Genomic DNA, 23,017 nt, shown 5'->3' on the forward strand with positions numbered 1-23,017 from the left:
AAACAGAAACAATAATAGCTTTCTGGACTGTGAAGTGACATGTGTCTCTACTTCCAGTCTTGAAGGCATAGGTGCTGAGCCTGGACAGAAAAGGACCATGGCTCCCGTGGGCTGGGATCCACAGTAAGAACTCAGTGAAATCTGAATTCGAGGCATAGAGTGAATAATTATTGTAGAGTGAATCCTCCCAAGTAGGGCTTATGCACATTGCAGAGGAAAAGCTTTTTCAAAGAGGTTCCTGAAAGAAAAATCTTTTTAAAAAATTTATTTTAATTCCAGTAGAGCTAACATACAGTGTTACATTCGTTTCAGGTGTACAAGAGAGTGATTCAGTAATTCTATATATTACTCAGTGGTCATCCAGAAAAGTGTCCTCTTAATCCGCTTCATCTATTTCACTCATCCCTCTATGCACCTCCTCCTCTCTGGTAACCATCCGTTTGTTCTCTCTTGTTAAGAGTTTGTATTTTGGTGTGTCTCCTTTTTCTCTTTTATTTATTTAGTTTTGTTTGTTTTTTAAGTTCCCTATAAGAGTGACATCATATGGGATTTGTCTTTCTCTGACTGACTGATTTCAGTTAGGATAATACTCTCTAGCTCCATCCATGTGGCTGCAAATGGCAAGGTTTCATTCAAGCCTAGTAATACTCCATTGTGTGTGTGTGTGTGTGTGTGTGTGTGTGTGAATACACACATCTATCATCTCATTTGTCAATTTTTCTACAGACACTTGGGTTGCTTCCATATTGTGATATTGTAAATAAAGGTGCAAGAAACATAGGGGTGCACGTATCCTTTTAAGTTGCTGTTTTCATAGTCTTTGGGCAAATACCAGTAGTGTGATTGTTGGATCGTAGGGTAGTTCTATATTTAATTTTTTGAGGAACCTTCATACTGTTTTCCACGGTGGCCATCACAGTTTGCATTCCCACCCACGGTTCGCGAGGATTCCCCTTTATCCACATCCTCCCAACGCCTGCTCTTTCTTGTGCTTTTGATGTTAGCCATTCTGACAGGTGTGAGGTAATACCTCATTGTCCTTTGGATTTACATTTTCCTGATGATGGGTGATGGTGAACATCTTTTCACGGGACTGTTGGCCATTTGTATTTCTTCTTTGGCGAAATGTCTGTTCATGTCTTCTGCCTATTTTTTAACTGAATTATTTGTTTTTTGGGGGTCGAGTAGTATCAGTTCTATGTTTTGGACACTATCCTTTTATTTCATATGATCTTTGCAAACATCTTCTCCCTTTGAGTAGGTTGTCTTATTATTTTTACGTTTTCATTGTTCTTCTGCCGTGTGGAAACTTTTTATTTTGCTCTATTCCCAATAGTTTATTTTTGCTTTCATTTCCTTTGCCTCAGGAGACAGTCTAGAAAAACGTTGGTATGGTCCATGTCAAGAAGTTACTGTCTTCCCTCCTGTAGAATTTTTGTGGATTTAGGTCTCATATTGAGGTCTTGAAACTGTTTTGTGTTTGTCTGTATTGTGTAAGAAAGCAGTCTAATTTCATTCTTTTGTGCGTAGCTGTCTAGTTTTCCCAACACCATTTGTTGTAGAGACTGTCCTTTTCCCTTTTGATATCATTGCTTGCCTTGTGGAAGATTCATGGACCACATAATTGTGGGTTTCTGTTTGAACTTGTATCCTGTTCCTTTGGTCGCTGTGTCTATTTTTGTGCCGTACTCTCTTGTTAGGATGACTGCAGCTTTGTAGTATAACCTGAAATCTGAAATTGTGAGTCCTCCAGCTTTGTTTTTCTTTTCCACATTGCACTGGCTGTTCAGTATCTTTAGTGGTTCCATACAAATGTTTAGGATTGTTTATTCGAGGTCTTTTATTCTTTAATTTAAATTCAATTAGCCAACTTACAGTACATCATTAGTTTCAGATGTAGTCTTCAATAAATTACCAGTCGTGTGGAACACCCAGTGCTCATTGTATTGTGTGACCTCCTTAATGCCACTCACCCAGTTACCCGCCCCCCCAACTTCTCCTCCAGCAATCATCAGTTTGTTGCGATAGTTAAGAGTCTATCATGGGTTTTCTCCCTCTGATGACTTCCCTTTCTATTTTCCCTCCCTATGGTCTTCTTCCCTGTTTCTGATATTCCACATAGGAGTGAAAGCATATGATCATTGTCTTTCTTTCATTGGCTTATTCCACTCAGCATAATACCCTCCAGCTCCACCCAGGTCGGTGTGATGGTAAGTATTCATCCTTTCTGATGGCTGAGTAATATTCCATTATATATATGATCCACATCTTCTTTATCCATTCATCTGTCCATGCTCATCTGCACTCTTTCCACAGCTTGTCTATTATGGATATTGCTGCTATGAACACTGGGGTGCATGTGTCCCGTCTTCACTACCTCTGTCTCTTTGGGGTAAATCCCCAGTAGTGCAATTGCTGGGACATAGGGTAGCTTTATTTATAACGTCTTGAGGAAACTCCGTACCATTTTCCAGAGTGGCTGTACCGGACTGCATTCGCACAGGGGTGTAAGAGGGTTCCCGTTTCTCCACATCCTCTCCAACATGTATAGTTTCATGTCTTCTTATTTTTAGATATTCGGCCTCGTGTGATATGGCATCTATAGGGGTTTAGATTTGCATTTCCCTGAAGCCAAGTGATATGAAGCATTTATGCATGTATCTTTTGGTCACCAGTACATCGTCATCAGTGAAATGACTTCCCATTTTAATCCATCTCAAGACCTAAAGCTGGGTAAGGCACTGAAGCTGGATGATGCCATCGGTTGGAATTGTGGAGAATTTCAAAAGATCTCCATGGAGAGCAAGTTTAAAGGTCAGTGTGAAGCTACTAATTGGATCCGGGGAGATCTCTGAAAGTGGGGGTTCCCTGGGATGGGCTGAGGGGGGCCCTCCGATTTTCCTGCTATGAATCCTTTCTGCAGCCCCAAACGGACAGTTTCCTGCAGTGGGGCAGGCTGAGTCCTCTAGTCGTGCAGAGGTGAGCCCAATGCCTGGTACCTTGGAGGCAGGCAAACGGGGAGGGGACCCTCAGCAGAAGACCCAGGGTTAGGTTAGGCCTCAAGAGACAGCAGGTGCGAACTGCCCAGTGCTCAGAGAACTCCCAGGCCGACTGAGATGAGGGCACAAGGGCGGGTGACTGTGAGCCTTGGGGTTTGATCCGGAAGGGCTCACAAAGGTCGGGGTTCACCAGCAGGGGCTCTGAGGGGGTGTCCCAGTTCTCTTGCCCTGAATGCTCTATTGTGCCCCAAAACGGTACAGTTTCCTGTGGGCTGCAGGCTGAGTCCTACGGTGGGGCTTGGGTGTCCCCAATCCCCCGGAGTTGGGCGCCAGGATCCTGGGGAGGGGCCCCTCTGTGGCCAAACTAGGGTAAGGGTTAGGGTCCAGGGGCCCGGCAGGGCCAATCTAGCAAGCTGTGCGGCGAGCTCCGTGGAGGGCTGAGATGAGGCCATGGGGGAGGGTGAGCATGGGCCTCAGGGTTGGGGCACGGGGGTTGCCAAAGGTGGGGACGGGCTCCGGGGGCCTCCCCAAGTTCTCGTGCCCTGTATGCTCTGTAGCGCCCCAAGGGGCACGGTTTCCTGTGGACTGGCAAGCTGAGTCCTGAGGCGGGGCACAGGTATCCCAATTCCCCGGGGCTGCGGTGTAAGGCTCCTGGGGAGGCCGCCAAACCCGCGGCTGACCTAGGGTTAGGGTTAGGCCCCAGGAGCCCCGCAGGCCCGATCTGCTGGCTGTATGGTGAGCTACACAGGCTGAGGTGAGGGTGTGGGGAGGGTGAGCGTGGGCCTCAGGGTTGGGGTGCGGGAGGCCGCCAAAGTTCGCTGGGGGCTCAGGGGGGCCCTCCTGGTTCTCCCGCCCTGAATGCTCTGTGGCCTCCCAAGGGGCACGGTTTCCTGCAAGGTGGCAGACTGAGTCCTGCGGTGGGGCTCAGGTGTCCCGAATCCCCGCGGCTGCGGCTCCAGGCTCCTGGGGAGGGGCCCCTCCACAGATGAACTAGGGTTAGGGTTGGGGCCCAGGAACCCCGCAGGCCAGATCTGCCCGCTATGTGGCGAGCTCTGCCACGGGTTGAGGTGAGGGTACGGGGTGGGGTGAGCATGGGCATCAAGGTTGGGGCTTAGGGATCGCTGAAGTTCTCCGGGGGCTCTGGGGGCCCTCCCGGTTCTCCCACCCTGAATGCTCTACAGCCTCCCAAGGGGCACGGTTTCCTGCGGGGTCGCAGGCTTTGTCCTGCAGTGGGGCTCAGGTGTCCCCAGTCCCCGGGGCTGCGGCACCGGGCCCCGGGGGAGGGGCCCTCCCTAGCCGACCTAGGGTCAGGACTAGGCCCCAGGAACCGGGCAGGACTGATCTGCCGGCTCTGCGACGAGCTTGGTGGCAGGCTGAAGGGAAGGCGCGGGGCGGGATGAGCGTGGGCCTCAGAGTTGGGGTGTAGGGGGCCGCCGAGGATCGCTGGGGGCTCAGGGGGGCCCTACTAATTCTGCACGGGATGCTCTGCGGCGTCCCAAGGGGCATGGTTTCCTGAGGGGTGGCAGGCTGAGTCCCGTGGTGGGGCTCAGGTGTACCCAATCCCCGGGGTTAGGGTACAGATTAGGGTACGGGTTAGGGTTAGTGTACGGGTTACAGTTAGTGTTCGGGTGAGGGTAGGGGTTAGGGTTAGGGTAAGGTGAGGTTACGGGTTAGGGTTGGCTTTAGGGGTTACAGGTTAGGGGTTATGGGTTACGGTACGGATTAGGGTTTAAGGTACGGGTTAGGGTTTAGGGTTTGGGTTTAGTGTACGGGTTAGGGTTAGGGTACGGGTTAGGGTATGGGTTAGGGTTTGGGTACAGGTTAGGGTACGCGTTAGGGTACAGTTTAGGGACGGGTTAGGGTACGGTTTAGGGTGCAGGTTAGGGTTAGGATATGGGTTAAGGTTAGGGTATGGGTTAGGGTTACGGTACGGGTTAGGTTACGGTTTAGGATTAGGGTTAGGGTACAGGTTAGGGTGAGGGTATGGATTAGGGTATGGGTTAGGGTTAGGGTATGGGTTATCGTTAGGGTTACGTTTTGTGTTAGGGATAGGGTACGGGTTTGGGTTTGGGTGTGGTTTAGGGTATGGGTTAGGATACGGGTTAGGTTTAGGTTAGGGTTAGGGTTAGGGTACGGTTTAGGGAACGGGTTAGGTTTAGGGTACGGTTTAGGGTTAGGGTATGGGTTAGGGTACAGGTTAAGTTACTAGTTAGGGTTAGGGTTCGGGTTAGGGTATGGGTTAGGGTCCGGGTTAGGGTTAGGGTACAGGTTAGGGTAAGGGTTAAGGTACGGGATAGGCTGCAGGTTAGTGTTAAGGCAGGGTACTGGTTAGGGTTAGGGTTTAGGGTTAGGGTTAGTATACGGGTAGTGTTAGGCTACAGGTTAGCGTACGGGTTAGGGTTAGGGTACGGGTTAGGTTCAGGGTTTAGGGTTTAGGGTTAGGGTACGAGTTAGGGGACGGTTTAGGGATAGTGTTAGGGTATGGGTTTGGGTTAGGGTTAGGGTACGGATTAGGGTACGTGTTAGGGTTAGGGTACAGGATAGGGTATGTGTTACGGTTAGAATACGGGTTAGGGTACAGGTTAGGGTACGGTTTAGGGTTAGGGTAAGGGTTAGGGTACGGGTTAGGGTTAGGGTACGGGTTATGGGTAGGTTTAGGGGAAGGTGTAGGGTTGAGGGTAGGGTTAGGTTTAGGGGTTAGGGTTAAGGTTAGGGTTTAGGGTTTAGGTTTAGAGTTAGGGTTAGGGTTAGACCCCAGGAGGCCAGCAGGCCTGATCTGCCAGCTCTGCGGTGAGCGGTGGGAAGGGCTGAGGTGAGGGCGCTGGCGATGGGAGCGTGGGTCTCAGCATTTTGGCGTGGGGGGCCTTCGAAGGTCATCGGTGGCTCGGAGGGCCCTGCCCGTTCTCCCACCCTGAATGAATGGCGGTACCCCTAGCGGCTCGGGTGCCAGCGGGGCAGCAGGGTGAGTTCGGTGCTGAGGCTCGGGGGTCCCCAATCCCCAGCGTTCAGCGCCAGTCCCCTTGAGAGGGGCCCCTCGGGGGCCAAACTAGGGTTAGGGATTGCCCCCAGGAGGAGGACAGGCACGATCCGCCAGCTGTGCAGTGAGCGGAGGGGCGGGCCGAGGTGAGGGCGCTGGCAAGTGGGAGCATGGGCCAAAGCATTTTGACTCAGGGGCATTCAGAGTTTGCCAGCGTCTCGGAGGGCCCTGCCTGTTTCTCCGCCCTGAATGACTGGTGGCGCCCCTAGCGGCCCAGGTGGCAGCAGGGCGGCAGGGTGAGTCTGGTGCTGGGGCGCGGGGGTCGCCAATCCCCGGCTTTGTGGTGCAGGCCCTTTGGGAGGGGCCCCTCGGGGGCTGACCTAGGGTTAGGTTTAGCCCCCAGAAGGCCGGCAGGCCCTATCTGCCCACTGTGCGTCGAGCGGAGGGGCGGGCCCTGGTGAGGGCGCTGGTGAGCGGGAGCCTGGGCCCAAGCGTTTTGGCGTGGGGGCCCTTTGAAGGACGCTGGGGGCTCGGATCGCCCTGCACGGTCCTCCACCCTGAATGACCAGTGGCGCCACTGGCGGCCCGGGTGGTTGCGGGGCGGCAGGGTAAGTCCGGCACTGGGGCTTGGGGGTCGCAAATCCCCAGCGTTGTGGCGCCAGGCCCCTTGGAAGGGGCCACTTGGGGGCCGACCTAGGGTTAGGGTTAGCCCCCAGAAGGCCGGCAGGCCCGATCCGCTGCTGTGCGGCGAGCGGATGGGCGGGCCGAGGTGAGGGCGCTGGCGAGCGGGAGCGTGGGCCCCAGCGTTTTGGCACAGGCTGCTATCGAAAGTCGCCGAGGGCTCAGAGGGCCCTGCCCATTCTCCCGCCCTGAACGATCAGCGGCACCCTAGGGGCCCGGGTGTCGGCGGGGCATAAGAGTGAGTCCAGCGTTGCGACTCGGTGGTCCCCAATCCCTGGCGTTGCGGCGCCAGGCCCCTTGGGAGGGACCCCTCGTGGGCCGATCTAGGGTTAGGGTTAGCCCCCAGGAGGCTGGCAGGCCCGATCTGCTGCTGTGCGGGGAGCGGAGGGGCGGGCAGAGGTGAGGGCGCTGGCGAGCAGGAGCGTGGGCCCCAGCGTTTTAGCGCGGCTGCTATCGAAGTTCACCGAGGGCTCGGAGGGCCCTGCCCATTTTCCCACCCTGAATGAACGACGGCAGCCCTAGCAGCCTGGGTGGCGGCGGGGCGGCAGGGTAATTCCGGTGCTGAGGCTTGGGGGTCCCCAATCCCCGGCGTTGCGGCGGCAGGCCCCTTCAGATGGGCCCCTCTGGGGCCAACGTAGGGTTAGAGTTACCCCCAGGATGCCGGTAGGCCGGATCCACCAACTCTGCAGTGAGCGGAGGGGCGGGCCGAGTTGAGGGCACTGGTGAGCGCGAGCTTGGGACCCAGCGTTTTGGTGCGGATGACCTTCGAAAGTCGCCAGAGTCTCGAGGGCCCTGCCTGTTTACCAACCCTGAATGACCGGCGACGCCCCAGCGGGCCCGGTGTGGGCTTGGCAGCAGGGTGATTCCCGCGCTGCAGCTCGGGGGTCCCCAATCCCCTGAGTTCGGTGCCAGGCCCCTTGGGAGGGGCCCCTCGGGGGCTGACCAAGGGTTAGAGTTAGCTCCCAGGAGGCCGTCAGGCCCAATACTCCGGCTAGGCCGTGAACGGAGGGGCGGGCCGAGGTTAAGGCGCTGGCGAGCGAAAGCGTGGGCCCTGGCGTTTTGGCACAACGGGCCTTTGAAGATCACCGGGGCCTCGGAGGGCCCTGCCTGTTCTCCCGCCCTGAATGAAAGGCAGCACCCCTAGCGGCCTGAGTGGCGGCGGGGCTGCAGGGTGAGTCCGACGCTGGGGCTCGGTCGTCCCCAATCCCCGGCGTTGTGGCGCCAGGTCCCTTGGGAGGGACGCCTCGGGGGCCGACCTAGGGTTAGGGTTAGCCCCCAGGAGGTCGGCAGGCCTGATCTGCCGGCTGTGCAGCAAGCGGAGGGGCGGGCCAAGGTGAGGGCGCTAGCGAGAGGGAGTGTGGGCCCAAGCGTTTTGAAGTGGGAGGCCTTCAAACGTCGCTGGGGGCTCGAAGGGCCCTGCCCCTCCTCCCGCCCTGAATGACTGGAGGCGCCCCTAGTGGCCTGAGTGGCGGCGGGGCAGCAGGGTGAATCTGGCGCTGAGGCTCAGGGGTCCCCAATGCCCGGCGTTGCGTCTCCAGGCCCCTTGGGAGGGGCCCTTCCGGGGCCGACCTAAGGTAAAAGTTAGCCCCTGGAGCCTGGCAGGCACGATCTGCCGTCTGTGGCGAGCGGAGGCGCGGTCGAAGATCAGGGAGCTGACGAGCGTGAGAGTGGGCCCCAGCGTTTTGGCGCTGGGGGCCTTCGAAGGTCACCGGGGCAGGGAGGGCCCTGCCTCTTCTCCCACCCTGAATGATCGGTGGTGCCCTAGCGGCCCGGTGTTGGCAGGGTGGAAGGGTGAGTCCAGCGTTGCGACTCGGGGGTCCCCAATCCCTGGCGTTCCGTGGCAGTCCCTTTGGGAGGGTCCCCTCGGGGGCCAACCTAGGGTTAGGGTTAGCCCCGAGGAGGCCGGCAGGCTCAATCCACCGGCTCTGCGGCGAATGGAGGGGTGAGCCAAGATGAGGTCGCTGGCGAGTGGGAGCGTGGGCCCCAACATTTTGGCTTGGGGGGCCTTCGAAGGTCACAGGGGGCTCGGAGGGCCCTGCCCGTTCTCCCGCCATGAAGGACCGGTGACGCCCCCAGCGCCCCGGGTGGCGGCGGGGTGGCAGGGTCAGTCCGGCGCTGGGGCTTGGGGGTCCCCAATCCCCAGCATTGCAGCGCCACGCCCTTTGGGAGGGGCCCCTCGGGGACTGTCCTAAGGTTAGGTTAGCCCCCAGGAGGCCGGCAGACCCGATCCGCCGGCTGTGCGGTGAGCGGAGGGATGGACCGTGGTAGGGCGCAGTCGAACCGTAGCGTGGTATCCAGCATTTTGGCGTGGGGGGCCTTCGTATTTCACCAGGGGCTCGGAGGGCCCTACCGGTTATCCCGCCCTGAATGACCGGCGGCGCCCCTAGCGGCCCGCATGGCGGCGGGGCGGCAGGGTGAGCCCGGCGCTGCGGCTTGCGGGTCCCCAATCCCTGGCGTTGCGGCACCAGGTCTCTTGGGAGAGGCCACTCTGGGGCCCACCTAGGGTTAGGGTTATCCCTGAGGAGCCTGGCAGGCTGGATCCGCCGGCTGTGCAGCTGGGGGGGGGGGGCGGGCCGAGGTGAGGGCGCTGGAGAGCGGGAGCGTGGGCCTCAGCGTTTTGGTGCGGGGGACCTACGAACATCGCCGGGGGCTCGGAGGGCCCTGCCCGTTCCCCCACCCTAAATGACCGGCGGCGCCCCAAGTGGCCTGGGTGGTGGCAGAGCGGCAGGTTGAGTACATTGCTGGGGCTCAGGGGTCCCCATCCCGGGCCTTGCGGGGCCACGCCCCTTGGGAGTGGACCCTCAGGGACTGACCTAGGGTATGTGTTAGCACCCAGGAAGCCAGCAGGCCCGATCTGCCGCTGTGCAGCGAGCGGAGGAGTGGGCTGAGGTGAGAGCGCTGGAGAGCGGGAGCATAGTACCCAGCGTTTTGGCACGGGGGGCCTTGGAAGGTCTCCAGGGCCTAGTTGGGCCTTACCCGTTCTCCTGCCCTGAATGACCGGTGGCGCCCCTAGGGGCCCAGGTGGCGGTGGGGCGGCATGGTGAGTCCAGCGCTGTGGCTCCGGAATCCCCAATCCCAGGCGTTGCGGCGCCAGGCCCCTAGGATGGGCCCCTCGGGGGGAAAACCTAGGGTTAGGGTTACCCTCCAGGAGGCGGCAGGCTCAATCCGCCGCCTGTGCGGCAAGTGGAGGGGTGGGCCAAGGTCAGGTCGCTGGAGAGCAGGAGCGTGGGCCCCAGCGTTTTGGCTGTGGGGGCCTTCGAAGGTCACTGGGGGCTCGGAGGGCCCTGCCCCTTCTCCTGACCTGAATGACTGACGGCGCCCCTAGCGGCCCGGGTGGCAGCGGGGCAGCAGGGTGAGTCCGGCGTTATGGTTCGGGGATCCCCAATCCCCAGCGTTGCGGCGCCAGGCCCCTTGGAGGGAACCCTCTGGGGCCGACCTAGGGTTAGAGTTAGCCCCCAGGAGGCCGGAAGTCCCGATCCGCCGGCTGTGCGGTGAGCGGAGAGGCGGGCCAAGTTGAGGGCGCTGTCGAGCGTGAGCATCGGCCCCGGCGTTTTGGCGCGGATGGCATTCGAAAGACGCCGGAGTCTTGAGGGCCCTGCCGGATCTCCCACCGTGAATGACCGGCGACGCCCCAGCAGGCCCGGTGTCGGCTTGGCGGCAGGGTGAGTCCGGCGCTGCAGCTCAGGGGTCCCCAATCCCCTGCGTTTGGCGCCAAGCCACTTGGGAAGGGCCCCTTGGGGGCCGACCTAGGGTCAGGCTTAGCCCCCAGGAGGCCGGCAGGCCCGATCCCTCTGCTGTTCCACGAGCGGAGGGGCAAGCCGATGTGAGGGCGCTGGCGAGGGAAGCGTAGGCCCAAGCATTTGGCAGGGGGGGCCTTAGAAGGTCGCCGGGCCTCGGAGGGCCCTGCCAGTTCTCCCGCCATGAATGATCAGCAGCGCCCCTAGCGGCCCGGGTGACGGCGGGGCGGCAGGATGAGTCCGGCGCTGGGGCTCGGGGGTCCCCAATCCCCAGCGTTGCAGCGCCAGGCTCCTTGGGATGGGTCCCTCTGGGGCTGGCCTAGGGTTAGGGTTAGCCTCCAGGAGGCCAGCAGGCCCGATCCGCGGCTGTGCGGCTCCCGGAGTGTTGGGCTGAGGTGAGGGCGCTGGGGAGCCTGAGCAATAGCCCAAGCTTGTTTGTGCGGGTGCCTTCGAAGGTCGGGGGCGGCTCGGAGGGCCCTGCCCTTTCTCCCGCCCTGAATGACCGGCGGCGTCCCTAGTGGCTTGGGTGGCGGAGGGGCAGCAGGGTGAGTCCCGCGCTGGGGCTCTGGGGTCCCCAATCCCTGGCATTGTGGTGCCAGGCCCCTTGGGAGGGGCCTCTCGGGGGCCAACCTAGGGTCAGGGTTAGCCCCCAGGAGGCTGGCAGGCCCGAACCGCCGGCTGTGCGCCAAGTGGAGCACAGGCCCAGGTGAACGTGCTGGCAAACCGGAGCGTGGGCCCCAGCGTTTTGGTGCCGGGGGCCTTTGAAAGTCGCCGTGGGCATGGTGAGCATTGCCCGTTCTCCCGCCCTGAATGAACGGCGGTACCCCTAGCGGCTCGTGTGCCAGCGGTGCGGCAGGGTGAGTCTGGTGCTGTGGCTCGGGGGTCCCCAATCCCTGGCGTTGTGGCAGCAGGCCCCTTTGGAGGGGCCCCTCTCTTGGGCCGACCTAGGGTTAGAGTTAGCCCCCAGGAGGCTGGCAGGCCCGATCCGCCAGCTGTGCGGAGAGCGCAGAGCGGAGGGGCGGGCCGAGGTGAGGGTGCTGGCAAGCTCCAGCGTGGGCCCCAGTGTTTTGGCGCAGATGGCCTTCAAAATTCACCGGAGTCTTGAGGGCTCTGCCCGTTCTCCCACCCTGAATGACCAGCGACGCACCAGCGGGCCCGATGTCGGTGGGGAGGCAGGGTGAGTCGTAGACATGAGTTGAAAGATGGCTTTGATACAATTTTTTTTTAAGTTTTTTTTTAATATTATGTTAGTCACCATACAGTACATCCCGGGTTTCCAATGTAAAGTTCGATGATTCATTAGTTGCGTATGACACCCAAGGCACCATGCAATACGTGCCCTCCTTACTACCCATCACCAGTCTATCCCAATCCCCCACCGCAATCCTCTCTGAAGCCCTCAGTTTGTTTCTCAGAGTCCATGGTCTCTCATGCTTCATTCCCCCTTCTGATTACCCCCCTTTCTTTATCCCTTTCTTCCCCTACCGATCTTCCGAGGTCGTATGTTCCATAGATGAGAGAAATCATATGATACTTGTCTTTCTCTGCTTGACTTATTTCACTTAGCATTATCTCCTCCAGTGCCGTCCATGTTGCAGCAAATGTTGAGAACTCTTTCTTTCTGTTACCTGAGTAATATGCCATTGTATATATGGACCACAACTTCTTACTCCAGTCATCTCTTGAAGGGCATGTCGGTTCCTTCCACGATTTAGCTATTGTGGACATTGCTGCTATGAACATTGGGGTGCATATGGCCCTTCTCTTCACCACGTCTGTATCTTTGAGGTAAATACCCAGTAGTGCAATGGCTGGATCATAGGGTAGCTCACTTTTTAACTTTTTAAGGGACCTCCACACTGTTTTCCAGAGTGGCTATACCAACTTGCATTCCCACCAACAGAGTGGGAGGGATCCCCTTTCTCCACATCCTCTCCAACAATTGTTGTTTCTTGCCTTGTCAATTTTTGCCATTCTAACTGGCATAAGGTATTATCTCAGTGTGGTTTTGATTTGAATTTCCCTGATGGCTAATGATTTTGAACATTTTTTCATGTGTCTGTTAGCCATTTGTACATCTTCATTGGAAAAGTGTCTGTTCACATCTTCTGCCCATATTATAATTTGCTTATTTTTTTCTTGTGTATTGAGTTTGAGGAGTTCTTTGTAGATCTTGAATACCAGTCTTTTATCTATAATGTCATTTACAAATAAATTCTCCCATTCCGTGGGCTGGTGCTTAGTTTTTTTTACTGTTTCCTTGGCAGTGCAGAAGCTTTTTGTCTTGATGAAGCCCCACAAATTCGTTTTATCTTCTGTCTCTCTTGCCTTTGGATATGTGTCATGAAAAAGTTTACTTGGGCCGATGTCATGGAGGTTGCTGCCTATGTTCTCCTCTAGGATTTTGATGGATTCCTGTCTCACTTCGAGGTCTTTCATCCATTTGGAGTTTATTTTTGTGTATGGTGTGAGTGAGTGGTCATGTTTCATTCTTTTGCATGTAGCTGTCCAATTTTCCCAGCGCCATTTATTGAAGAGACTGTCTTTTTCCCACCGGATGTTTTTTCCTGCTTTATCAAAGATTAGTTGCCCAAAGAGCTGAAGGTCCATTTCTGGGTTCTCTATTCTGTTCCATTGGTCTATGTGTCTGTTCTTGTACATGCTGTCTTTGTGATCACAGCTTTGTAGTACAGCTCGAAATCCGGCATTATGATGCCCTCAGCTTTGTTTTTCCTTATCAACAGTTCCTTGGAGATTTGGGGCCTTTTCTGGTTCCATACAAATTTAAGGACTATTTGTTCCAGTTCTTTGAAAAATGTCATCGGTATTTTGATCAGGATAGCATTGAATGTGTAGATTGCTCTGGATAGCATGGACATTTTAACTATGTTAGTTCTTCTGATCCATGAGCATGGAATATTATTCCATCTTTTCTCGTCTTCCTCAATGTCTTTCAAGAGTGATTTGTAGTTTTAGAATACAGATCCTTTAAGTCTCGGTTAACTTAATGCAAAGGTAACATATGGTTTTTGGTGCTCTTGCAAATGGGATGGATTCCCTAATTTCTCTTTCTTCAGTCGCATTATTTGTTTATAGAAATGCAACTGATTTCTGAGCATTGATTTTGTATCCTGCCACATTGTTCTTTCTTAAAGACTGGTTAATGGCCCTTTCCTTATGCTTTCATTCCCACTCGGAAACATGCATCCATCATCGTGACAGACGTTAGGATTCGGAGGACCCTTTCCATACCCTCTTCTTACTGAGAGTTACGTCGATGGCAGTTTAATTAATGTTCAACACACATACTGGGAAACACTGGTGCCTTCACTAATCGATGTTGCTGTCTCTCTGCACAAACTTGGTTCGCTGAATTAAATAATGGCACTTTCTTTTCCTTTTCACAAAACCTTTTCAAACGGCTTTCCTCCTCATGACAGATGTGAGTTGAGAGATGCTTTCTGTGTAGTGTTCTTAAGTAGTTAAACAAAGGGCATTATCTTGATGCTTGCAGACCCCATTTTGCACAATGCTCCCAATCCATGACACCAGATGTGAGGTGCAAGATGCTTTTATATAGAGTGTTCTCTCCTAGCGTAAAGCAGGTGACACCTTACTTATGCATTCATGGACACTTTTGAAAAACTTGCCACCTTCCTAAGAGAAGATTTGACTTGGACAATGGTGTCTATTCGGTGTTCTGACTGAGATTTGTGAAAATTGCCCTTAAGGTTCATCACACTTTTTGGAAAACTTGGGTGTGTTCATTGGTCCTGATGTTGGTTTGATGTTGCCTTCTATCAACACTGAGTTGGTTCTCACAACTACTTAGATAGGACCTCTCCTTCTGCTTTCACTTGCACTTCTGCAAGTACTTCTTCTTCATTACAGAAGATGTGAATTGGAAGATCTTTTCCCAAGGGTGTCCTTACCTGAGCATACAGCATGTTCCTTACATTTTCATACACACTTTTGGAACATACACCCATCCTCATGAACGTAGATATGATTTGGAATGTTGTCTCTAGATGGTGCTCTTTCAAATCTATGGCAGTTCCCTTAAGGTTCAACACATGTAATGGGAAACCCTGCTCTCTTCACTGATCAATGTTGCCGTCTCTCTACCCAAACTTGGTTCTCTGAACTGACTGATGGCACTTTCTTTTCGTTTTCACACAACCTTTTCTAATGGCTTTCCTCCTTTTCTTTGGAAATTTTGTTTGGAAATTTTAATATGCCTTTCTTAATATTTGATAGAGCAGACAAAACTCGGTCACAAATGTGACCTAATTGACGTCTATGGAACATTCGATAATAAGTGCAGAATACATTATTTTCCAGCGGTCATAGACTATTTACCCAAACAGATGATATGTTGGACCATGAATCATGTCTACATTTTAAAATACTGAAAATAACTAGATTCTATTCTTAGGCCTCCAAGGAATAGAGCCCTAGTCCTCATCAAAAGAAGACCAGGCAGTCCCTCTATGTTTAAAAATTCAATGTAACTTTGCTGCATATCTTAAGGGTCAGAGAGGGGATCGCAGTGGATATTTGCCACCTTTTCTACATCAGGGCTCACACACAATGGCCCTTTGTCTCTGAAGAACACTGACTATCCTAACGTAGACAGGAGTTAAGCCTCCTATCAGAGTTCTGCATGTGCCAGCCACACCTGGCAGCCTTGGCCTGGGCCCACCACCACCTCCCTCCAGCTTTCCTTCTTGGTGGCATTGAGTTAAGGGAGTCAACATAGCCATATGGAGATGGGAGCTCCCCTCTCCTAGTGATGATGGTGCTATTGTCCCCACCAGTCTATCAACATGATTTCTGAGAGAATTACGACACAATAGCAGCTTCTTGACCTTCCTTAAGGTTTAAAAATCATCTTGTGAGTCATCTTTTCAAAAAACGGTTTCACCATGTGTTCTTTTCTCTGGAAAAGAAATAGACCCAATGGTAATTATGGCTCCTGAGCACCTGCTCTTGGGAGATTGCATAGTGGCTCTGTTTAGCATTCTCCCTCTTAAACTTCTCAACTAGGGTGTATATAGAATGAGTCCCATTTCCTAGATGGATAGACAAGGGCTCAGAGATTATATGAATTACAGAGGATTTTAGTGTCAGAAACCTAAGTGGGATCTCCAAACTGACTCCAAAACCCTTGTTCTTCCATACAGGGTACCATTTCGCTCTTACCTCTGGTCTTGTTGATCTGGAAACCTAGGAAGTATTAGGATTTTCTTGTTGTGTGGCCAAATGGAATGAATTCGGCTGCCTTTTCACCTCTGCCCATCATGACCATGAAGATAATTATCTCAGTGGAGGACCTTTGAGTAAGAGACTTAAAGATCCCTTAGAATAGAGATACTATACTATTTTTCTGATATTAAAGTGCCTGAAAGAACTATCCTTTTTTAATTGATGGAAGCTCTTGGTGGAAAGGTCGGAAAGACTATTTGAAAACACTCAGCCTCTTCTACAGAGTGAGACAATGCCTCTAAAGATTGCTAAAATATTCCCTTACCTCTGATTATTTACTTCCCAACTATCGCAGTGTTTCTATGTTAGGATTACGATTTCCATGAGGCAAAAGTTGTGGAGAAAGAACTTAGTGTATCCAGGGGCACTTTCGTATTGTGACAGTGAGCTATTCTGTTGTATTCTGTAGTCCAAGGGAATGGTGCCAGACATCTCTAAGATGTCTAAAATTCTGACTGTAAATGATCTCTATGCTTCAGAGATTTGGGCAGGACAAGGGAGGAGTCCAGAGACCGTAAACGCCTCTGTTACCTGTGTTGACCATGGAGCAGGTAACCTTCTGTAGGGGTCCTTTTGATATCTCTGAGCTATGGGAAAGGTGCTTTCATCTCAAGCTCCTCCATTTGGTAGTGGTGATAAGGATAAGAGTAATTTTTATCTCATACCATCTGTGGGCCCTGATCTTGACCTCCTAGGGAAACCCTCCTTTATCATTTCACCCAGCTCAAAATGACCGGGCAAACCCTCAAAGCATGGGCCCTATTTCTGCCCCCAGCACATATTGTCCATCTGTTTCAAAAAGAAAAAAGAGAACAAAAAAATGCCCTTGCCAACATCAAGGTGAGAACACAAAAGAACCTCTCTGTCCCCCGTAAGATTAAAGTCATACCGACTTGTACATACTGAAAAGATAAGAAAAGTCTGTCACTTTCTGGAATCTTCTGCCTCATCGTGATGGGTAACTTTACCTAACACAAAACAGAACAAATATATAACCCTGCCCTAAATGTTCCTTCCCTGGAGCACTCCCTTCTTTGTGAAGACTGTGTCTCCCAGGCATCTGACCTGACTTGGGTTTGAATAAAACTCTCTTCATTTCTCTCTAAAATGTTTTAAAATGTTCCTTCCTTTAGTGTTGACAATAACACTATGTTTTCTTTTCAAGTGAAAAATAAATGTTCCTGGTTCACAACCGTGACAGCACAGAAGGCCGGCTGTTCCTCCTGGCCCCTACCCTGCAGAACCAAGCATGTGTATATAGATTCCAGCACAAATGGGCTCATCCTAGAAGGATGCTTTGAAGGTCTGAGAAGCACTATCCACTCCATGGGTGAGACAAGAAGGCAAAGCTATTCCCGCTTGGAGCATTCCTTTTGGGGCTTAAAATTGCCTTGGACATGCATGAAAGCATTGCCATTTCCTAAAGCCCAAAGCTGGAACAGTCTGAGAGCAGCTGACCTAGCCAGAATCCAGGCACACACCTGTAGGAAGGGTTGGTGCAGAAGGGAAGGGGCAGGGCTCTGAGGGTGTTCTGCAGCTAGAGGGGTCCGCGGAAGGGGCAGTGTGTGTGTGTGTGTGTGCGCGCGCGCTTGGGGCCCTGCCCGTGATCACAGTCATGCCTGCGCTGGGCATTGAGCCAAGGAGGCAGGTCTTGGACCCCTTGCACTCCCAGAGTTGTGAGTCATGGGGCCGGTTGCCCCGCATTCAAGGGGATGGAAACCGCACACTCCCAAACCAATCACCCCATGGGGGTGGAGCTACGTCTCTGTGGGCAAACCCAGAGCAGACCTAAGATGCAGACTGGGAACCAGGGAAGGGGAGCTCTGAGAGATTCAAAGTGTGGAGTTCCAGGCTGAGTGAATGCATGCTGTGTGCCTGTGTGGGGTATGGTCTGGGAGTAGGGGCACCCCAGGTGAGAGGTGGGGTTCTGGAAGGGCATGTGGAGGGAGTTCATTTGGAGATTCAGTTGAGTTTTCTTTTTCCCTTGATAGTCTCTTCTGCCTACTCTCTGTCAACTGGCCTTACATAGCAAACCCATGGACTCCAGGGCACCTGCTCAGCAGAGCTTTTGTGGTATTGGTCACAGACATTCCAGGGTTTCACTTGTTCCCCAGCAAGAGCGAGAGTAAGGACCGCACGGTCCCCAACTTCAGTGCGGTGCCCCTGTCCCCTGACACAGTGCAGGTAATGGACCTTGAGCAGTTCCCCAAGTTCAGCAGGGTGTTCCCTGTTCCTTCAGGCACATGTGTGGCACTAGGAAACCCCAGAGCCGTTACCCAACTTCAGCATTGTGCTGCCTGTTCCCTGGGAATGGTGGCAATGGGCTGGAAGATAATTACTACTAAAAGACAAGTCTGTGTTTCCCCTTCTCCCAGAAACTGCAGCAGGCATGCTGGCTTTAGGTCCGAGGAGCCGCCTTCTCCCCACCTGACAACACTTCTCTTCTCTGGCTCCGTGAGACCCGAGGTTTTGAACATCTGCATCTGAGTCAGTGAGGCAGCTTGACACAGGACACCAGCATTCAGAGAAAGCGGCAGGTCCATTTGGAGAAATGTCATATCCACGTCAGGACTGGAGGTAACACCTCTCATTAACCCACTATCTCCTGGGCTTTTCTCTTTTCTCTAGTTGAGCCATGAAGTAAAACTTTAGTAATAGTGTCAGTGTTCTGAATTTGGTGAAGGAGGTACTTAGTTTCTGAACTTAGAGCACTTTGCAGGGGATCCCATTTTCTCTGTTCATTGACTGCTTATGAATGTATTTTGAACAGCTGTTTCCTAGAAACACTCTTTCATTAGAAAGGGAAGGTTAGATTTACTCTTTGTGTATTTTTAAGATATACATCTAACAGTGTTTATTCAGTTGGGCCTACGATATGGGTGAGTGGCCACCATTTAGGGTTAGATGGCTTTTTGTCGTCAGATACAGATATGGATGATGTCTTGTCATTTGTCAAAGGTGATGTTTCATCACTGATTAGTCTTTTCATCCCAAGAATTACAATGAGGGTCGAGGGAAAATTCAAAATTATTTAAAGCAGCCTTTTCCTGTTTAAAAGTTAAGCTTGACTATCTAGCTTTACTAGATGTATCAACTCAATATTTTGAGGTTCCATATTCTCTCTGTCATTTCTGTGGTGCAGTCAGAAGGAGAGTCTTTGGGAATTCTTTTGGATAGAGTCATGCTGGTGGCTTCAAGGGGCCTGGTGACGGGAGCCCTGGGCTGAGTTCTGGAACTACTTGCTTGACGCCGGTGAGTCAGGTTATCCCACAGAGTTTCTGTTTCCTCCTTATGAGATTGCTGGAAGGTGAAATAAGTCAAGCAGAGAAAGGCAATTTTGATACGGATTCACTCATTCATGGAACAGGAGAAATAGCAGGGAGCTCAGTAGGAGAAGGAAGGGAAGAATGAAGGGTGGGGTAAACAGAAGGGGGAATGAACCACGACAGACTATGGACTCTGGGAAACAAACTGAGGGCTTCAGAGGGGTTTGGTGGGGGATTGGGATAGGCCGGTGATGGGTATTAAGGAGGGCACGTATTGCATGGAGCCCTGGGTGTTGTACGCAAACAATGAATCATGGAACACTACATCAAAAACTAAGGATGTAGTGTATGGTGACTAACATAACATAATAAAAAAAAATTTAAAAAAGAAAATAAAGAAATTGATGGGAGGTCATATCTGTGGAAAGTCTTTTTACACAGAAACTGTTCTGCCTATTGAAGAGCAACTAAAAACGAGGTGATTTGGGCTCTATTATTCTGTAAATAATAATTTTAAAACTCCCTGTCCTAGGGATATGGTATTTTATTGCATAAGGAGGCCTGAGAAGGCTGCAATGAAAGATTGAGATCTCAGAACACGTTCATGTTCCATGCATACATCACTTAACAGTTTGCACAGGTAGGAAGGTAAGTGGAGATAAATATGAAAGAAAGGGAAAGAAGGTGTGAACCATTCATTAGGTAGCCTTCTCCCTTTCTCAGGAAAGCCTTGGGCCAGTGTAATTGTGGAAGAAGAGGGGGAATCCTGGAGCTTTGCAGCAGATGGGGGTTCCAGGTCTGGGTAGAGGTGACGGGTCCCAGAGGAGAGCTGAGTGCATTCTGCAGCAGGGTATGGGCAGGGCGCGCTCCTGGGGTGGCTGTGGTCTCCCATGTGAACGTTGTGACAGGTGAGGGCTGTGAGCTGGTTCCTGGCTGAGGACAGTTGAGGCACAGGTGGAGAGCTGGCCGAGTCCCTTCTTCAGGGCCACCAGCCTCAGCCAGCACACACAGAATCATCGTTTGTCCCTGTCACTCCAATTCAGGCAGTCAGAGTTGCCAGGCCGAGATGTTTGCTGGAGCTTCTTTCCTTGCATGTGTGTGAAGTTTCAAACCTGAAGTGGTGGACATGATGGGTCCTCAGAAAATCCGTAACTCTTTTATTTCCTGCTCTTATATCGACCAGTGAAGTGAATCGGACCGGCTAGTAGAAGGGGCTATCTGTGCGTTTTTATTTCCCAGTTTAATTAAAGAATGGGAAAACAGTCTTGTGAAATATTAAAAGAATCCTTTGTTGGTGTTCATGTCCCCCCCCCCCTGGGGTGGGGGTGCTTACCTGGAGACCCATCCAGGGCTCTGGAAGCTTGACCCGGTGAGTCACTTGCGACTTGAGCTGGGGAATTAATGAAGAAAACAGAATGAATGCTGGAGTTTGCCTGTATCATTTGGACTCAGACACGTCCATGTAGCATCGGAACTCTTCACCCATGAGGCGTGTCGGGATCCCTGAGGTTGTGGGCTTTGCTTTATGGGCTGAGGTTTTGTCTTCATCCTTATCTGGACAAGAGCCATGCCATCGGGCAATGGAGATCCAAATCCTTAGGTGACCATATCATCATCATCATTATCATGATTATTAATTATTATTATTTTAAGAAGCAAGAGAGACATTGACTTTGAAATAAAATTATCAAAAGAAAGAACACAAGGTCAAATATATACGTGATGATTGAACTTGTGGTATCTCTCATTGGTGTGGGTCTTGTAGGGCTGCCCGAATGAGAAAGACCAAGGAATTCTATGTGGATAAAAGTGTGCTGTACACAGGGAGTGTTTTATTCCATCATTTGACCTCTCTCTCTGAAGGGAAAATAGAGTAGTGACTGGAGCTTGGTTCTGATTGGAAGGCCTGGGAGGTCAGTGAATCGAAAGAGCAGTGTTCATGCTTACATGGTTCTCAGTGCCCAGTGAGCGAAGTTTGGACGCTTGGACTCGGAAGCATTGGTGTTCAGGGAGGATGTTGTCCGAGTTTGCAGCACATCGAGACACTTGGCTGGTCTGCCTAATTGGGCCAGTTTCTGCCTTTCTAAGGGCAGCTTGAAAGTGGCTTGTAAACCTAGGACATTTGTGGAGTGTTCTGCATGGGACCACTGTGTGGGCCAGTGTAGACACAACCCAGGGAATTCCAGAGCTAATGATGAGCACGTTTGTGAGGCTGGAGTTTGCTTCTCTGTGAGAAGGATTGAGCTGGAGTGGAAAGAAGTCTCTGGGTCTTAGGACTCACTGAGCGGATCCAAGCCTGGCAGGGTGCTGAGATCAGATGTCTGTTTCCCAGGATTTTGGCCAGAGGGATATTTGGGCTCTGGGCAGCATCTCCGCTCAGGTTTCTTGGATGAGCACCTCAGGGAAGAGGAGTGAATGTGTGTGCTCACCTGTCATCGAGGAAGGTTTCTGGTTTCAGGTTTCGTGTACAGGTGAATTCCTCATATGGCTCCCTTACCTGATGGTGTTCAGGGTGCAGGAGGTGGATGGACCCCCTCGTCCCGGGCATCCTGGCTGTGTAAGAGTCCTGGGGCACCTTTTCCCCTGGACTTTGGACCAGGAAATTGGGAGCAGTAGGTGATGAAGCCATCAGTTGATGCCTCAGTTTCTTCCCTGCCAAGATGAACTGGAGATTAAAATAAGTGCTATGGAAATATAAAGGAGGAGACAGGACTGGGGGTGCTGAAGGGAAGGTGGGGATGGTGTTTGGTATTCACATAGGGGTCAGGTGGTACTTCACTAGGAGGGTGATGCTTGAGTCAAGATCTAGGGAAGGTCAGTGATATCACATGAAGAGCATTCTAAACAGAATGGAAAGCATGTGCAAAGGCCCCAGGGAAGGAGCATACCAGGTGCATCCATGAGCTACAAGATGGCCCTGTGACCACAGGCAACAGCTTAGGACTTGCATCATCAAGGTGACAGAGTGACAGAAAGCCATAGCAGGGCTGTGACCCCATGGGACCCTGTTTCACTGGGTCATCCTGGCTGCAGGGTTGAGAGCAGATGACAGAGGGTTGAGGTTGGGCAAGGGAGGTCAATGATGACTCTTTTCCAGGAACTCAGGCAAGAGATGGGCTCCAGTGTGGTCCAGACAGGCGGCCTTGAAAGGAGTGGTGAGTCCTACGGTGGGTACGTCTTGAAGATGGAGCTCACAGGATTTGCCGACAGCTTAGATATTGAGGATGGGAGAAAGGAGGAACTGGGGTAGCTCCCAGCTGTTGTGGGTTGTCCTGAGCGAGGGGAAGGAGAAGGTATCTGGGGGTAGGAGGTAGTCCGCGTTCGGCATGCTGAGGAAGGTGCCTTTCTGGGTGGATCTGCTGAGGTTTGTTTCCAGGAGAAGCTTTCACATCTCCTCCCTCAGCAACGGTGAAGTATAAGTATTCCCCATTTTTTAAAAGTTCATGGGAAGACACTTGGCTTTTTGGAAAGATCTCCGTTATCACCTGGTTTCACTAATGGGAAGAAACCTGAAGAGGATGTTCCTTATGAAAATAGTTGAACGGTGAGCTTTGCATTCAGCATCTGTTTGGGGAGAAGCACGACAGACGCAGCGTGCACCGTAACCAGCTCCTTCCTGTAAACTGCTCTCCGTGTCCAGCCACCAGCGCTTTGAATTCTGTTTGTGAGCATCTGCTGTGCTTTCTCTCCATTTATTTTCGGCATCCATTAGGAATTGTGTCCTGGGTCCTGAGAAATGCCAACAATAAGTAAATTTAGGAGTCTGAGCATGGTCACTAATTTTTCCATATTAATTAATGGTCATTCCTTCTTTACACCCTTTCTGCTCTGAAAGGTTTCCTAGGAGTACTGTACTTTCAAAGAGCTGGGGAACCTGTACCCCATCCTGCGGGGTTCACTTTAGTCTCCATGCTGCACAGAACATTCCATGGCTGTCGGATTTTAACACACAAACCTGTATCTTTGACCACCTTCACCCTTCCCATCCTCCTCTGAATCAGGCACCCACAAATCTATTCTCCATATCTATGTGTTCAGTAATTTCTTTCCCCATGTTGTATGTACATGTGAGCATCTGTAATTGCCTTTCTG

At 52.3% G+C, this 23,017-nt stretch overlaps 1 long non-coding RNA gene across 3 annotated transcripts in view; it reads left to right on the forward strand.

Moving 5' to 3' along the window:
• Positions 1 to 2,670: 2,670 nt before the first annotated feature.
• The window catches only part of LOC130542230 (uncharacterized), a 49,335-nt gene continuing 28,988 nt past the window's right edge, over positions 2,671 to 23,017 (forward strand). Inside the window, exons 1-5 of one of the 3 annotated variants that reach the window (XR_008956635.1) lie at positions 2,671 to 2,814; positions 16,825 to 16,989; positions 18,035 to 18,236; positions 18,802 to 18,911; positions 22,023 to 22,506. This is a non-coding gene — a long non-coding RNA (uncharacterized LOC130542230). Of the gene's footprint in view, positions 2,815 to 16,824; positions 16,990 to 18,034; positions 18,237 to 18,801; positions 18,912 to 19,457; positions 20,226 to 22,022; positions 22,507 to 23,017 lie in introns of those variants that run through there. The other 2 variants (XR_008956637.1, XR_008956636.1) reach the window with 2 other exon arrangements.

Source organism: Ursus arctos, unplaced genomic scaffold (assembly GCF_023065955.2).
Source record: "Ursus arctos isolate Adak ecotype North America unplaced genomic scaffold, UrsArc2.0 scaffold_31, whole genome shotgun sequence".
Lineage (NCBI taxonomy): Eukaryota > Metazoa > Chordata > Mammalia > Carnivora > Ursidae > Ursus > Ursus arctos.